The sequence below is a fragment of the Numida meleagris genome, chromosome 11 (genome assembly GCF_002078875.1).
Source record: "Numida meleagris isolate 19003 breed g44 Domestic line chromosome 11, NumMel1.0, whole genome shotgun sequence".
NCBI lineage: Eukaryota > Metazoa > Chordata > Aves > Galliformes > Numididae > Numida > Numida meleagris.
In genome coordinates, this window is record NC_034419.1 from 15,149,109 (window position 1) to 15,164,464 (window position 15,356).

The 15,356-nt window shown below is 42.9% G+C and overlaps 1 long non-coding RNA gene across 2 annotated transcripts in view; it reads right to left on the bottom strand.

Moving 5' to 3' along the window:
- The window catches only part of LOC110404751, a 32,170-nt gene extending 19,189 nt beyond the window's left edge, over positions 1–12,981 (bottom strand). Inside the window, exons 1-3 of one of the 2 annotated variants that reach the window (XR_002442477.1) lie at positions 12,870–12,981; positions 8,513–8,634; positions 3,459–3,550 (exon numbers count right to left, since the gene is read on the bottom strand). This is a non-coding gene — a long non-coding RNA (uncharacterized LOC110404751). Of the gene's footprint in view, positions 1–3,458; positions 3,551–4,339; positions 4,517–8,512; positions 8,635–12,869 lie in introns of those variants that run through there. The other variant, XR_002442476.1, reaches the window with a different exon arrangement.

A 15,356-nucleotide genomic window follows, 5' to 3' on the forward strand; every position in this document is an offset into this window, starting at 1 on the left:
ATATTTATACTCTATAAAACTATGTCACTCTGAGGAAAAGCAACTGCATCCTCTGCAGCTAGGGAACTGAGATTCAGAAGACTTGAGACCTGCCCAAGTTACACTAACTTGCAGAGCCAGCAGCAGAATTGAGGACTCCCAGATTCTGGGTCAGCACCACAGACGGTTCATCTAAGGGTCACATCAGTGTGACTGCACTGACAGCAGGCCCTGCCTTCCAGCTTGGGTCACAGGGAGCAGAATCAGGATGCCTGCAGCAAAGTGTGGACAACAATGTGCAAGCATCATCTGGGTAAAGCTTTTTCATCTCTCTTCAAATGAGATTTCCAAACCACTGATGCATGAAAGACCACCACTATACCTGGTCCAACATCTGCTACCATGGGGATGCTGACAGTCCCATCCTGCTTTGTCCGTACTGCTCCTGAACAGAAGTTGCTCTGAGCCATCTCAGATCAGAGTAAAGATGAAAAAAGGCACAGAATCTGGTTTTGCTCAGCACTCTTGGTTTGTAAGTACCCAAGCGTAGCCAGAAGCCCTGTTTTTGGAGGGTCACCATTCTTCAGAAATGCTCAGCTGATAGAATAACTTTCATGTAAGTGCTGATGACTTGGAGCCAAAAAAAGCACACATTCCCTGGCATCAGAAGGTGCCTGAACCAGCCAGCAGGAAACACAAAGAACTTGTATTCAACTGAAAAAATGAGAGCATCACTACTGCAGGAGACAGTACTATACACAGTAACTAAGGCATGGAAAAAGCATCAGTAATTTTAAAAATATTCACCTGTTGGAACATCTTTGGAAGGGAAAAAAAAAGAAGAACATTATTGTTGCTTGACAAGTCCTCCTAATTCTGGAGAACAGAGGCCTTTCCCATACCTCAATCCTGAGTATGGCTTCTTCTCATCCAGCTCTCACTGTCAGTTTACTTTTGTTTTGCCACCATGCAGCAATGCCATCAAATTCATATGACCAGAAACAATGCACATGTTGGAGCATCAGGTTACTGACTTGCTTCCAATTATTTCTCATCTGCTTTCTTTGTCAGATAGCTGTCCTTGATTCAGTTAGAAATGAGAGCCAGAGGCCCACCTAGATTTGAAGTAAACTACCCATAACCTAAAATATTGCTGAGGGGGGATATGCAATTTCTTCCTCCCACCTGCCATTCCTTTTCATTTCCTATTTCATTTCATTTTCATTTCTTCTCATCCCCTCTTTCACACCACCTAATTATTTTCATCCATCTCTATTAGTCCTTTATCACCAGTACTACCCCACAAACTAACGAAAAGCAGCTGCACTGTCAAGACCCAATTCAGAGAGCTGTTCCCCCAACAGCAGTGATTTATGTGATCATCTTCCTTTTCCTTTTTCTTGTGTGCTTTGGAAGACGAGAGCCTGACCTCGCTGCTGCTGCCGTGCCAGCAGCTCCGATATTTGCACTGCACACACCAGCAATCCTCAGCTCAAGGCCACAGAGTCCATCTCAGCTGTGTCCTCCTGTATACCAAGCAGCTGCTGCTGATTCTTTGTTTGCAACAGAGGACCCAATTGCCAGCGCCTTCACCTGTCCCCTTTGTTGCATCTCCTACAGTCTTGTACAGCCTGACCAGCACCAAGAACTCAGCACACTGATCACTGTGGGGCTGCCATTTGTTCATCCCTCTGCAAAAGGAAAATGTATCACTGTTGACTTGTTTGGACTTTCCCTGGACTTGAGATTGAGAGTAAAGAACAGCCTAAGTTGCTATTAAATGCACAATTTGGGATCCAAGCACAGAGATGCTAGTTTTTGTCTGAGCTTTTTTCCCCGCCACTCTTTCAGTTCCATTTTCTTTCTGAAAGAGTCTCTAGCCAGTTTTGTAGAGGTAACAGAGATACAGAGTAGAGAACCGCAAGATTCTAAAGCCCTATTAGCATCTCACCCACACCAGTGTGAAACAGAACAACAGCTAGGAAACGTTACAGGTTGAAGCCAATGGTCCCTGTGTCCTTCCTTCGAATTCCTTCGAATAATCTTTCCTGAAAGTATCTTTGAGACAGTGCTTGCACCTTCAAAGAATTCTGCAACCTGAACAACCTCAATACTAAATAAATGTTGAAGATCAGCTGAAAATCCTTAAGGACAAAATGCACTTGGCTCTTAGTGAATTCAAACTCATGGTCAAATCTTCCATTAGCTTTCTCCTAGAGCAGTAACTGATGGGTCACCCTGAGACTCGTTAAAGTCTTTGTAATGAACGTAAGCAGGGAAGGAGACCTCCCAGAGACATCTCTGCCTCTCTCTCAGTGCTACCTCCAGGCACCCTCCAGCTTCTCTTCAGCTCAGCCAATGGCAAGTCCAACATTTAGCACGGAATACCTGCTGCCAAAGGAGTGCACTGGCTCCACTGTAAGCAGCTTTGTTTTTCCATCCACTTTTGCTGATCTAAGTCTAGCCTGAATTTGATTGATGTATGTGTCATAATTGCACTTACGACTTTGCCACAGAGTACAAGAATCTAAATAAAGCTTTCTTCCAGAAGAAGGCATGCAACCTTTTTATAACTTCCTGCTTTTTTATCAGAGTGGGATACATCTTCAAAGCTGCTCAAGAGGAATGATAATGTGGCAATGCTTTTCCTTAAGCAGCGTGGCTATTTTCCTCCATTCATCTTGGCCACCAGACTCTCAGAGATATAAGAAACTAAGCAGCACCTGCTAGTGCAAGAAAAAAGTCTCACAGCCTGCATGTATGCCTTGAAGAGGTAGCTTTAATGAACGCTTCGTTCATGTTGCTTGATTTTCTTCTGACCTTGACTTCTAAGAACTGGCAGGCTCAAAACAGCACCAAACAGCAGCAACATAGAAAAAAGGTGGATAAAAACAATCACCCTAATTGGTATGCCCTTACAACTCTTTCTCACGAGCTGGCACAAGAGGAGATTTAGAAAAGCAAGGCAGGGGTCAGCGGCAGAAAACTCCGGTACCTGAAGCCCTAAAAGTGTTACACGCCTAGACTGGCCTTTCCTGCCCATCTGTGCTGAAATGTGATTATTACAAGAATTTCACATTCTCTGTAAGCTTTTCTATTCCCTCAGCAGCTGATTTCTGAATATTTTTTTATAGACTATCTCCTTTTCAGCCCATTTTTGCTCTGCTTTTGTCGTAGGTAGCAAAAAATGATATTCTGCTTACACAAAAGCCTATTCTTTTACTTGACATACAAAACAAGGCAGATGATAAGAGCCCACTGGTTTTATTCAGCAAAACTAATCTCATCACTTGCAGCACCATGGGCTTATAACGAGTATGCCACTCTATCCTCATAACTAAAAAACCTTTTTTTAGATCCCATCTTTTTCCTCTTTATGTCAGACAACTTTGATTTGTTTACAGCTCCAGCTTCTGCAACCCTTCTCTAATTCTTTGAGAAGATTGAATACCATTTCAAACTGGCAGGCCCAAACTTACCATTTTTCTCTGTAGGTCTTGTGGCCATGTACCCCACAGTTTCCACCTTGGAATGCCCTCCCAAGAAGCATCTTGTTCCATATGTACCATCCCTGGACAACACAGAATGAAACAGCCAACCCTGAATTTATAATCCAGACATTCACATATTTTACAAATTACAATATACGTTAGACGGTTTAATATTTACTGTTAGTATTTTTACTTTTGTCACTCACCTCAGCTGAAGGCACAGCAAAACCTAACCAACTCAAATACACCTGTTCCCCTCAAAAGAGAATTTGACCCACAGTGTTTTCTTGTGAAGGAGACCCAAAAGCCAACTACACTGCACAAAGCAGGTGTAGCCCTGGTCTATGCATTGATACCTTCAGTTTACATTTTTTCCCACTGCTGCCCTTATGCTCCCAGCAGAATTTGACTGGAATAGCTACGGGAGACTTGTTCTCCATATATTTCTGTAAGGCATGAAAGTCATCTTATGCCTGAATAATTAAAGTACTCAACTCTACCAAAAGTCTATTGCTTGCTATATTCCTCATTAACCTGCAGTAGCCCTATTTAAACTGATCTAATTAGTGCTTTACAATCAAAGGCAGTGGTTTGGGGTAGAATAGCTGAAAAATATGAGTTCACAACAAGGAAAGTTATTGATCAGGATTATTATCACTTTGCAAATCAAAACCAAAGTTTGCACAATGAGAATTGCTAGGAAGATATTGTCTATTATATAGGAAAACTATTTGTTCATCACTGATTGACTCCATCCTTCTCAGGCCTTTTTTCACAGACACCCAGAATCAAGATTGCTGAGCACATACAAGCCTAACATTAAGTTAAATGAAAATTGAAGAACTGACCTGAAAGCAAAGATTACCAACCTTAACTTTCAATTTATCGGAACCTTGCCATGATTGAAAAGCTGCTGCTATGCTGAAATACAGAAGGCGTTCACCCACAGCTCTTGATTTTCTGCACTGCTCTACAACACCCAGGCTGAGCTGAGTATAAAACAGAACCCGACCAAAATACCCTCCTCACCTCAATGGTAACACTCCTCACCTGTTAGCAGCAAGATGCTATGACACAGGTGAGCCGCTCAAGCATGACCCAACATCCAGCACTGTGAGTTATATTGACTATTCAGTTTCAAGTTTGTGTAACGGAGAGATAAAAATATACTCACAAGAGGAACAAATTGGTATCAAAACTAGTGTCTGGACAGCTGAAGATCTACGTCTCACAGATGATTTACGAATAAAGAGAGCATATACAACGGCTATGCTGATCATTTCTTTAGGATTTAGAGAAATGAGCAACTTTAGCTTTAGAGGCTTCATGGTTGCTTGATCTCACTACGGTAAACAGCTCCATATTTTTCCTTTTCATGTTTTATCCTGAAGCAACAGAGCATTACATTAATTGACTTGTCTTATTAATTCAATAAGCTGCTTCCAAGATGAAATGCTTAGCTATGCTTGCTTGTTTTTGGCACTTTTTGGTTGTTGGAAGAAAAGCTTTAAGGCTAGAATTGCTCTGATGTTTTCCACAGTTCACTGAATAATTTTATGCACTACTGAAGATTTGCCACATTTGGAATTACTGCAAACTGCTACTTTTTCATCATATTATAATTTAATTCACACTTTTAGTATGATAAGAAAACATTTAACAGTTTGCACATTAGAGAAGTATATTTGTTCAGCAATATAGCTGTGGTTAAGAATTCATTATAGGTCACTCCTTTCCAGGACGTATAATTTGGACATAAGATGCATTTATAAGATTAAAGATGACATAGAAACCACTCCGTTCAAATGAATTATATGCAAGAAAATTCAGGGAGAGAAAATTGACCTTGCTGTAAATACATAGCAAAAATTATTTACTGAAAACTTGAATAAGATGATTGAGAATTTTTTACTATTACAGCAACTTAATGGACGAGAGGGTAACATATTTTAAAGTGTAATAAACTTACATCCCCATAAAGATTTCCAATATTTCTTAAGGGAAGATACTTATGCAGCTATGTGGACTTCTTACATTTCAACTTCTATAGGAAATATAAGCTTGAGATTTGCCTTTCAACTGGTAAAAAGATGTTTGTTTTTTTGTCTGTGAATTGGGTGAAAACAAAATTTATTTTTTACTGAGCTTGTCCTATTTCAGGAAGGTTGTCCAAGGGTTGTCAGTGCTTTCAAAACTGCATTTCTCTGCTCCAAGGGTGATGCCTGGCCCAGGCTGGGTTGCTCCAGGGAGCAAGGGCGAGACACAAATGGAGAGAAAATCAGAAAGCTACAAAAAAGGAGCCTGTCCTTGGGTAATCGGGTCAGTTCTTAGTGCTCCTGATTAGTATGTCTACAAAAACTGTCCTTCACACCCTTCTTCCTCCTGCAGCAAGCCATGAGTCCGGCAGCTTTGTGCTCAGAGGTTGCTGGGGTCCTGGTAAGGGTTGGCGCAATGGGTGCAAAGCTTCCTCTCACTGCAGAGGCAGTTACAATCACTGCTGCAGTAAAACCAATCTGGTGATCTCTGGGCTTTGAGTCAAAATACCGACTTTGCCATCAGTGAGGTCCTATTTTTAAATGAAGGTTATTGATCAGGTTGCTGGCCTTGAGAAAAGAAATCAAAACACAATTTATAGATCAGAGTGACCCATAAGCTTTTTGCACTACGATTAATACCCACAGTTATGGTAATGCAGCTGGACACGCTGCAATAGATCTTTTCCTGCAATGTTTTACCCTTCCAGCCACTGCATCTAACTCTTCATTATGTCTCCCCATACTCTTTGCATTTTAAAATTATTGTAGTGAGCAAAGCTCAGCACACTGTTTAAAAGAGGAAGGAACATCTGGTAAACGGAGACTGCTGGGACTCCACGGACAGATAAAGTTGTAGCACTTTTCCTCTGTATATGGAAATGCACTGTAAATTAAAGCTATGAATCCTATGAAAAGGCACAGGTCAGAAAGGAGGTGGGGAAGGGACATCATCGTGCCAAGGTTGAATTCCATGGCGTAGCTTAAAGTCACAGCATTTACATGCACTTGGTCAGGATGGATCATGGCTGATATCCTCTAAAACCTGACAAAACGTCTGCATGCAGAAATATTCTGTTCCTCCTCACACCTTTTTTGTTTAAAAAAAAAAAAAGTGAGATAATGCTGAAATCTCAATGCGGGGCTGCCTGAGACTTAGCTGCCGCCTGCTGATCTACCTTATTTTTTTTTAGAAAAGGAACGAGTTGTGCAGTAGGCCATCTGCCGTGAAACACAAATGTCTTGTAACAGCAGTGAGCCGAGAGCCACGAACCACTCAGCCCGAGGGGAAGATGTTTCAGCAGGGTAAGCAGCGAGGAAGGCCTCACAGGGACGAGGTGACGCTCTCTCTCAGCTCCGGCTGCCTCTGCAAACTAGGCCGCTCCCTGCAGCCTGCTCAGACTGAGGCCTCTGCTGCCTCACCTCTGCTACCAAACCATAAGAAAAATACCCTTCATTCTGAGTGCATCTGTACCTCAGGAACTACCCTGACATACCTTACAAGCACAGCCCAAACGTCAAATGGGATTAATAGGAAACAGTAGGACAATAGGAACTGTTTATGCTGAAACAGAACTAATAACAAAAGACAAGCAGCATTCAGCACGATCTAGGGTTAGCTCAGGTCACAGCTGCTCGGTAGTGTCATTTTAAAACCCTAAAGGGGAAATTTAACAAAATCTCTTTCAGAAAAATCCCTGCTCTTGCTATTGGTTTTGAGAACAAGCAGCAGAAACATGAGACCTTTGACCTGTCAGAGTACAAATGGCACTGAGTATAAGAGAAAAGTGAGTGCTAATTGTTTATAAGGTGATGGGCAGTACTCCCAGGTGGACACGAAGGAAGAGGATGAAAGGAGATAAACAATCCTTTGGATTTCTCCTTTCAAGAAATCGTTTAAACAAAGACAGGAATGAAAGGAGTGGCAGGAGTGAATCTGCAGATGGTTCTGATGTCAGGGAACATTCATCTTAAAGCCAATAAAAATGTGACAGTGTACTGTTTCCCAGGGCATTTAAATTCATCTTGATGACTGTTTAGAGATAAGGCAATAACTATGAAGCAGAGCATACCTCCTTTTTAGTGCAGCACTAGGGGTATGGCACGTAGGGCTGATGGGCTCAGGGGAAGGCTTAAGATCATAAGAAATGCCCATGGAGCTGGTAATGTGTGCCAGCACCATATCACCCACTGTGCAAATTTCCTTTGAAAATCAGCCTTCCATTCATTCATGGAGTACCCCAGCCCTAAAGCTGAAGGACATGGTGAGCAGCTACACACTGGCTGCGTCTCCCACTGATTTGGTAACCCATGGCCATGACCACTCAGCCTTTTTCCATCCAAATGCAGCAGCCCCAGCCCAGACCCTCAAAATGGTGCTGTGCCTGAATATACCTGTTTTAAGTCACAGCCCCAAAGCCCATCTGAGGATACGCCTCACTTTTGCAGCCACATATTTCTCAGCTTCTGCCCCAGCTCAGGAGACCTTTTACTACCTTGGAGAAGACATTGTAAGTTCCCCACAAGCAGGTCTGTGACTTCATTCAACAAAGCAGGGCTCAGAGCAGCTGAGAAGAAATGAAGGCAAACACGTCCCATATCTGAGCAAAACACACTTTCTGGTTCAGGATAGTCTGACATTAGTTTTGTACAAGCTGAGGGCTGCAAAGAATAGCGCAGAATCACTCTGACAGTTCCCTTATATGAGATTATCTGATGTAGTTGATATTAATCGATGCCCAAGGGCAGAGTGACTGGTATTAACCCAGCTAACCTCTCAATGCCATGAAAAATGAGTCCATCCTTGGTATACTCCTAGGAGAAGGAAATAAAGCTGGAAACAAAGTGTTTAAAAACCTGCATTTGTCAGACTGATCCTGCTTAATTAAACAGGAAATTGCAGGGCAACTAAATCAATCTTTACAAAGAAAAGCTGTTTGTCTGTTTACTGAAGAGGAATTTGTGGTGATTTATCTTAAAGAACATAATTGCCTAATGATTAATACTGACCAGAGACAGTCGAAGGGAGGAAATGCAAAGCAGGAGTGATGTCTTGGTGCACACATGGCAGAGCTACATGCCACTGCCACAGTTAGAAATTCCATCAGTAGCCAGAAACAAGTCTTGTTTACCTGAAAACAAATAGGAATTAATACTTGAGGGATACTTGGCCTTTCCGATAAATCTATCGTCTTGCTTAAGAGGACAGCCTGTTCATTACAAAATAAGATCATGGTCTTTTTGCAGACATTCATCTCAAGATACACTCAAAAATACAGATCAGTGGTGACAGGCTAGACAAATGAGCATGTCAGGGTTATTTTTTCATTATATTTATTTATTTATGTGTGAAGTACTCCAGCCTGACAAAAGCAGTAGGAGTAGAAGCTGGAATTCTTCAATTGTCCAGAGAAGAGATAGTTCCTGGGCAGCTTCTTACACAGCTGCTTTGTTTTACTACTGATACAGCACAGCTTTCCATTTTAGAGATCCTCAGCACCTCATGAGACGTCGTTATAACTTGCAGTCCTACAGAATGCTCAGACTGCACTGCACTACAGCACACACAGGGTGCTGACTTTGTACTGAAGTGCCTTTCCAGGAAGCCTTGAATGTTCCCCGTGTATTTCCAGGAAAAACATGTAAATTTCCCAGGAGGAGAGAAATGAACCTGGAATTCCCTTTCTCCCTAAGCTGAGCAGTTAGGCTCTGTGTTGCTCATTCCCTTTTCATGACCCTGTTGATTTTCTGTCTTAACTCCCCAGTAGGAGGCTGAGCAGGTGGTCGCCTAGAGCACCCAAGTGAGCACGACAGTGGAGCAAACCAGCATACGTCTGCAGCATACATCTGTAATCTCCTCCTGGGTCTTATGCCCAAACCCTGCCCTGACTTCTAGACCCCTGCAGTGGAGGCAGGAACTGAACACAGCCTATCTGCATCCCAGTGCAGGACTTCAAGCACTAAATGCTCCTTTCCCTTCCAATGCATGTGCATTCGTGGCTTTACAGGAGATAAATTAGATTTGCTGCTCTCTGCTGATGATTAGCAGGGCTTAGAAACGTGGATTTCTCACCCAGACAATAACAGATAGCATGAATGCAGAGCGCTGGTAGGATGGCCAGACATCGCCCCACTTCTAGGATTTCATTCTCCCATTTACTAAAGCAATATCCTTGAATTTAAATGGACAACAGATGCTGAATTTTGAGTGAAATCTGTCAGAGAGGACTCAAAGAAAGGGCAAAGATGGGCAGGTGGCGGTTATCATGGAGCTTTCCTCACCACCTGTGGCTGGGGCACGGTGGGTTTCACTGGCTCAGAAAAGCATCAGAGCAGCCCAGCATGCAGCTGTGCTTACTGAAAGCCTCTGGGAATAAGGCTTTGCTCACCTGCCTGCACCTAACGCAGACTGAAAGCACACAACCACTCTGCTGTGGGACTGACCGAATGACCTGGGGTTTGATGAATTGTGATTCAATTCAACAGCTCCTGACAAGGTCAGAGGCAGCATCCTCTGCAGCCACAGAGAGGAATGCCATTGCTGTCCCTCTCCCCTCACGGAGTGGATTAGTAGATGGAGACAACTCCTATGCACTTTTAACTGGCAGAAGCCAGGTTAAGACTGTAACTTTTTAACGACCTGCAGTTTTTTGATTACTTATGATAGATCTGGAAAATGCAGCCTGAGGTCTTACAAACCAGTCAGAAAACGCCCCATTAGTGAAACCTCATACTTTAAGCAAATGAAGAACGCTTATTACTACTCTAAGTTGGCTTGCACTGAGCTGAAATTTTGAAAGACTCCCTCTGAAGGAGGTGTCCTAAACTCAGCCAGCACGGGAGCACTGCACCCATACTACACGTGTTTTGTTATTTTTCTGTTGTAGCTGAACTGAAGCAATGCAGTGCTTGTTTTCCACCTCCAGCATGAAAGTTCTGATCCTGAGAGTTAATGCTCCTTCCCCGGGAAAGTGCTTTGCCTTTACATTAAAGCAAGCATTATACTTCCAGCAACACTTTCTTAGCCCATTCCCTCTAAATGACTCAAAGAAAAAGCTGCTCTTAGTTTGTTGCAGAAAAGAATCCATCTCGTTTTACCCCATAACTTCTCTATGCACTAGTGACCTAAAACCCTGCTTCTTATAAGGCAGATTCACATTTTAGAGCATCTTTCTCCATAATTTAAGGGTGGTCATAAAGCATAGTGCGAGCATATCTGCTCCTTTTCCATAGATCATTTACTGATTATTTATAGGCATTATCATAACTACTTGTTTAATGAGTGTTTTCATTACTATGTCCCCATATGAAATCACTCTGCTAGTCTAATATCCACAGATTGCAGTGTGAATTCCCTATTAAGCCCTAACCTTTGTAATTACTCGATCCTAAATATTCTCATTTCTTCCTCTGTAGGTTCCAGAAATATCTGGCACATGAGGATCCCACAGCCACCCTCATCGATCCCCTGCCACCACTTAATTGAATTATAACACCATAAATAATCTGGAGGGTATCTCAGAGGTACCCCATAAAACTTTCAGGGATGCTGCCTGGCAGGTGACCTATTTGGTGAGGTGCAGACAGGTTTCTTGGGATTTTCTTCAAACTCATTATCTCAGTATTTCCTGATGTGTCTTTACTGCAAAAGCATTAACCATTAAAAAAAAAAAAAAAAGTATTAAACTATTTAATTTATGAACAGCTAGTCCCAAACCAAATTCCCAAGGAGGAGAGGTACTGATCAGATAAACTTCTGGAACTGAAAGCTCCAAGACAGCAAAGTGTTTTCAGATGTGGATCCGAATTTTGCAGCTGAAGACCATCTCCTGTCAGTGAATGGATTAAGGAGATTGTTCAGGGAGCCAAATGAAGAAGGCACTTATTGCCAAGTACCTTCTGGCATCCACAGACATAATCTCCTGAAAAAGGTTTTCACCACAAAGAGATGCTCCACATATGCAGCCAGAAACACAATTGCTTATCTCAATTAAAAATTCCGGGGCATTAAGGCTAATCTATTGGCAGCACTGGGCCTGCACTTCAGATAGACGGAGTGCTTGTGCTGTATTGTCACCCTGCATCCACTCAGCAGCAGGCATTCAGAGAATTGCTCTTCTGTTTGCTCACCCAGCTGCGGAGTGCATGCCTGCCCTGCTTGGGGGACAATGGATGAGAGTGGAGCAGACTGTATGCCAGCCGCATGCCGAGTGCTATTGTATTAAGCAGAGCTCTGCAAAGCACGTGCAGTCTCATGAGGGGTGAGAGCTCAGCCTTGTCCTCATCCACCTTCAATTAATGGCACTGTGCAAGGAGTGCCAGCACCACACCGAAGTGCACTGCTGTCAGCGTGGGTGGCAGAAAGCTCCCAGGAGCCGGCTACTAACGCTAAGAAAACAAATGCAAAGAAACCCAAAACAACCCTCTGAGCCCAAATTTCTGATTAAATACCATTAAGGGCTCTCATGTAAGCCGTTCCATACCGAAGCACGCAGGAGGTGTGCAGAGCACCAGGAGGCCCCAGCTGGAGTGTGGCTGCGAGTACTCTGCCCTCAACCAGGACAAGGGAAAAAGATTTCCCATAGGAATGACTGTTTGGGGCAGGATAACGCAGCCAAATGCAGAACAGCTTAGAATAAGGCACAGCCTGCAGTGACAATACCCATCATTCATCCTGATCCCCAACTCATGGGTTCCTGTTTGTCTTTAAGTTTCTGCTAAGTCTCCACTGAAACTTTACCACTGGGAGACCCCAAGCCTTCATCCACCATAAGATCATAGAATCATTTGAGTTGGAAGGCACCTTTAACGGTCATCTAGTCCAACTCCCCTGCAACAAACCAGGACACCTACAGCTACATCAGGTTGGTCAGAGCCTGGTCCAGCCTGACCTTGGTTGTCTCCTGGGACAGGGCATCCACCACCTCTCTGGGGAACCTGTTCCACCATGCATGGAGCTCCCGTCCAGCCATCAGAAGCCAAACCCAGGGCCAGAGCTACATGCTCAGAGCCAGCTGCAGATGCAGCACAGCATTTTCAGTTCCAAAGATTTTTCTGTTGTAATATAGGACAGAGCGAACAGTGATTTAAGCTTGTTAACTGATTCCAGGCTGCTTTATCTACTCCAGCCTTGCAATTTCAGGTGTCTAGTTAACCTCTATACTATGGCAGGGTTTGCAGCAGGCAAAATCCTCCTTTCCAAAAGCTTCAGTGACTCCTGGCACATGACAGGAGCTCATTATAGGACTGACCTGAACAGAGAGAAGACACCTCCAAGTACAAATTCCACCTATTCAATTATCCCCCACCCCGCACCAAGACATGCAGCAGGAGGAGGGTGCAGGGGGATGCACGGTGCTCTGGGTACCTTGCTGTCTTTGGAGACATCTGAATGTGCTCAGCATCTCCTCAGGGTAGTGAAATCCCATCTCTGCCTCCGTGCTCTGCATCACCGAATTCCCAGTAGCAACTGGGTCAGCACCGTCTGTCCCATAAAGGAGAATGTAAACTAGGTTACCAGTGAGAAAAAAAAAACAAAAAAACAAAAAAACAGTCACCCTTTTAAAGAAAGTAAGTAAACATCCTCCACTGAGTGATTGATGCGTTAGAAAGTCACACAGCCTAATGAAGAGCACTATGAGCTGCTGGCATTATTATATTTGCTGTGACCTTAAAAAAGAATAGCTCCAGTGGTCTCCAGAGTACGGCGGTGTATGTTCTTGGATTTCTAATACTAGCGGGAGCACAAAATCCAGCACTGATTAAAATCATAGAAGCTATTGCTTCTACACCGAGGAAGGGGTGAGAATGGATTGTATTACAGGCATTTTGACAGAAAAAATATTTGCTTTCTTAGAGGGAGATACAATGTGTCAGTCATCTAGTCAAATAGCAGACAGGCTCACTTCCACTCTAATGTAGTTTCAGCTAAGTCTGATTTTACTCTGTTCCATGTTGTGCAGTGCGTGAGCCCGAGCCCTGTGCAAACGTGTCCAAGAAGCTCCTTTGCAGTCCTCCTGGTGCGAGTGGAATTGGCTGCCCAGGTGAGAGGCAGAGATGTGCCCTGGAGAGCACAGCCACAATGAGCAGCTCATGAACTGAGCACGAGGCTGCCACGCTGCAGCTGCATCATGTGCAGAGCTGTGGACCAGTAAGGGCTGTAGAGGCCGCTCCTTGTGCGTTTTCCACTTCCAATCAGATACCCTCTCCACACTGTCCCAAGGGGCAGAAATGAGATTGATAAGAGCACCCCATAACACCAACTCTCATTCTACCCCAGTCCAACTACCTGGCATGTATCTCAGAAATACCAGAAGACGTTTGTTGTGACTCAGCACACCATAAAGACCGGCCACAAAGCCAACCTCCCTGGCCTAAGAACATTCCGCAACAGGATAGTTATGAAAATAAACCAGCTTCAGGGAAAGCAGTGAATTCCAATTGCATTTTCATTTCTGTGCAGAGGCTGATGGTGAGTTTTGTGCCATCCAACACAGCATTCAACAATATGTGACTAATTACGCCACAAACAAAGTAAAGTGAATACATTTCCAACTTCATCGGCTTCGAGCTGGAACTTTATTAAACAAAAAATGGAAATAAAAATGAGGTCTGTCTCTTTGAGATTGAAGTCAAAGATTTAAACACGTATTTTCAGACTTTATACCATTCTTTCATATTTAATCTTTCTTTTTCAGGTGCAGTTGTGAGCCTTCAAGTGAACAGAATGTCTTATTCTTAAGACATTCATTTACTTTGGAAATTACATGGGAAGGTTTCAGGGAAGAGAAAGTTAAGTTTCACCTGCTTTGAGAGTACATGAGAGGAGGAATACAATGTTTTAATTAAATATATTTATACAACAGAGTCTGGCAGAGCATATTTCTCCTGTTGTTGAGAAAACAATGGCATTCTCCTCTCTTTTGTCATACTACCTAGGAAAATGAATAATTTCCTTTATCCATTGTTTTAATAAAATGTTTATATTTTTATCAATATGAAACGTCAGATCGAACTGCGTAGTTATTTGCTTTGCAGTAATCATAATATTACCCACAGCTGTATTCAAAGCACAAAAGAGCATAATAGTGTTAACTATAATTAGATTATTTTTCCAGAGAGTTGGAGCGATTCATTGCAGAAGCAGAGGTTTTCACAAAGAGCTGCTTTGCTGAAAACCTCAAATACCTTTACACAAAATGGACTTTTAGAATTCACTTCCCTTTGTGCCTGGGTTTTAATTATTGTCTTTTTTTAACTTGGTAACGCATGGATTCTAATTATCACATTTTAATGATATAATAGATGATTTAATAGTCAAACGTGGCTTCAGAGTACTGCATTAGCTTATCCCACTCTACTCTGAGAACCTCCTGGATCTGCAGCACGTAGCATAACCACCCTTGAACATCACCATTACCTTCGATGTGGTCGACATGCTTTACCTCCAGAGAAAATTTCCTTTCCACGCCATGTTCAGCATCATTCCCAACACTGTTCCAAGCAGAACTCAGGACAGGTGTTTCACTCCTACCCTCCAAACAGATGGTACAACGCTCTTGCTCCAATAGCTATCTGTTAGCACAACACTACAGGGTTAAAAACATTGAATCCGACATTTCAAGGCTTTATCTTCCTGCCTCAAAACAGGCAGGCTACCACAAGAAATCATATCACTGATTTTATCAGTTATTTCTAAGCAAGCAGGTATCATGGCTTAAATCACTTTTACTTCAGAAGGGCTCTGCAGTTGTTTGTTGTCTTTTTTCACACCCGAGGTCTGTGTCCTAATGGATGTTTCATGGATGACTCATCTGGCATCTGAAGCCTTTATTGACCTGTTTGGTAGGAAGTC